Source organism: Palaemon carinicauda, unplaced genomic scaffold, assembly GCF_036898095.1.
Source record: "Palaemon carinicauda isolate YSFRI2023 unplaced genomic scaffold, ASM3689809v2 scaffold179, whole genome shotgun sequence".
Classification (NCBI taxonomy): domain Eukaryota; kingdom Metazoa; phylum Arthropoda; class Malacostraca; order Decapoda; family Palaemonidae; genus Palaemon; species Palaemon carinicauda.
The window spans coordinates 217,402-220,000 of record NW_027169358.1 but is presented as its reverse complement, the minus strand read 5'-3'; the positions used below and the strand labels follow the sequence as shown (position 1 = coordinate 220,000).

At 32.7% G+C, this 2,599-nt stretch overlaps 1 long non-coding RNA gene across 1 annotated transcript; it reads right to left on the bottom strand.

Moving 5' to 3' along the window:
* Nucleotides 1-146: 146 nt before the first annotated feature.
* On the bottom strand, nucleotides 147-1,866 carry LOC137635810 (uncharacterized). The gene is made up of 2 exons (XR_011042795.1): nucleotides 1,824-1,866; nucleotides 147-1,156 (listed from the first exon to the last, which is right to left on the bottom strand). It is a non-coding gene; the product is annotated as an uncharacterized lncRNA (long non-coding RNA).
* Nucleotides 1,867-2,599: the final 733 nt, after the last annotated feature.

Genomic DNA, 2,599 nt, shown 5'->3' with positions numbered 1-2,599 from the left:
AAAATTTTTATGCAAGAATCTTTATACACCAAGAATTATAAAGGAAACAAAAGTAGACATCTTTAATGCAAGTCTTCAATAAGGTTATATATTTTCATATGAAATATCCCAATGTTATACTGCTGCAGGTCACAGAGTTAGTCAAATTAGTTTTAAATTTTATTTACGAAAGACAATGGATTAGTCAGAAAAACTTAATGAAATTATTGTATATACATTAAAAATAAAATTTTAAGAATATGAAGGAGAGCCCAAACCTTCTCCACTATACTCTAGGAACTGAGGTGGCTTCAGTATTTTAAGAACTAAAAACTGGGTGAATTAAATAAATTGCTAGTCTGCAACAAGACTGTTCCTACACCCACATTGTTGTAATAAACAGCTTGTCGAATTCAGGTGTCTTCAACATACTTCAAAAAAGCTTTTGATAGCTTCAGAGGCACGTTGATAATCCTCTGTCCACTTCAGTCGATCTTAGAGATGATAAAAACCTAGGTGCAGCAACTTCAAGGTTCGGACAGGACCTCCGATTAATCCAGCCATACCAATAACACCATGCACTGCAGTGTTTATAGGAGTAGGTAATTCTTTGAGGTAGGTAACGTCAGCATCCTTTGGTGCAATCATTCCGCTCCTAACATAACCAAGTTAGGATTTGGTATTTTTTTCTGGAAGATTGACCATTCTTACTTTAAGGTGAAGAAACATGTCCATCGATATACTTCATCCCGTACTTTGTGTGCAACAAAGGTAATCAATGACAAAATTAATCTGAAAAAGAAATCAGACGTTAAAAGGTTGCAACAGCATTTGTAATTTCTAAGGCAAGAACGGAATTGAAATGCCTACAGATTTCAGAATGGCAGAAACTTTTAGCAGTGTCATTAATACTTACTATACTCTAATTAAAAACTTGGCATTTCCAACATCAATTACGTAAAAAATCGACAAAGACACTTAGCTGGTTTTGGACGAGGATGCAGGGCAAGACCCAGGAGGTGTCACGTCTGCCAACTCATTCCTTATAAGAAACTAGTTAGAAGATCCATTGCTTCAGTCTTGTAAGAAGGTAATTTTATAGTCTCCCTCCGACAGACTGGATTACTCCCAGGCTTCAATACCATACGGGAAGCCACAGCTGAAGGTAGAGGTACATCTGAAATAAAATATCAAACTCAATAACAGCATAACTACCACGCTGGGGGAACTGGTAAATTTATTAAAAGCCTTGCAAGATTAGAAGGTCAGAATTACAGTCATTCTTCTATGGTATTAAGAATTTAATTCCATCTCAAGTGGTAATTTTAAAAACTTTCACTGGAATTTCCACTATATTCGTAGAATTTCTTCAGGAGACTCATATCTAGTCTATGGTTTAAAATCTTCAAGAAGTGTAATATATATCAAACGTTCCTTTTATATTACAAAATCTGCAAGGTTAAATGTGATACCTCTTAAAATCATTAAAGGACTATTCTCTCCTTGAGTATGTGAGCCGATTTAACCCACTTGTCAAAAATAGTTAAGGGCATATTACACTGCTACGTTTCAAAAGTTAAGATTACTTCCATAATGTTTATTAGCATTTGCTACTTGAAAGCAGCCTCTGATGTTCATAACCAGCAAGGTTAAATAGTTAAAGACATAGATAATTCAACCCTTACCCTTCGAGACAACTAAAGGGAGTGACTTTTCTCTGGGCTAGTACAAATTATATACAAATAAATAAGCCATGTAAATGCAAATGCCAAAACACCTATTATAAAAGAAAAATGCTAATACAATACTGCCATAAAATAAAATTACTTGCTGGGACAACTTACAAAATACTGCCGATCCTTAGAGAGTAGTCCTTAACACTTCCACAGAACAAGTGAAACTAAAGATAATACAAATTCTAACTTCAAAAGAAGACTAAACTTCACTCCAGCAAGGAGGGCTAAATACAAACAAAATCACTGTTCAAACAAGGATTTCAGAGTAAATGCTATGGAAGTACAGTTAAGGGGGAACTAAACGAAAAAAACAAAATAAATATTACGTGACAATATTAAGCTATCATAACATTGTATATATATATATATATATATATATATATATATATATATATATATATATATATATATATATATATATATATAGAATATCCAAACAGCTACATCCCTTACATTTTTTCTATTTTTGCTGATCACTTAAACGCCCAACAGTGATATGATTTATGTCAAACTTTTGTTGATATATTTCATAACTGAATGGTAAAGGTTTAAGATTTTAGCTTACCAATTTACATGTCAAAACTCTTCAAGATAAAGGAATGAATTCTATCGTCAAAATGACAAACTCCATTTGTCTGAATATATTTTTCTATGACGTCATAGTTGTAAACAACATGGGAAATGGAAATTGCTACGATTTTTAAACTATTGCAATAATTAAGATCATTTGATGTTTATGAGACGACTTATAGTAACATTCAATAGGCGTAGATGAGCTAATCTTTATAAAAACACAAGCCTTTGATCATATAATTGTATCAGAGGTTGTGACTTCCATTTTCAGTTTGATTTACTCTTGAATGTGATTACAAGGTGTACAGGAT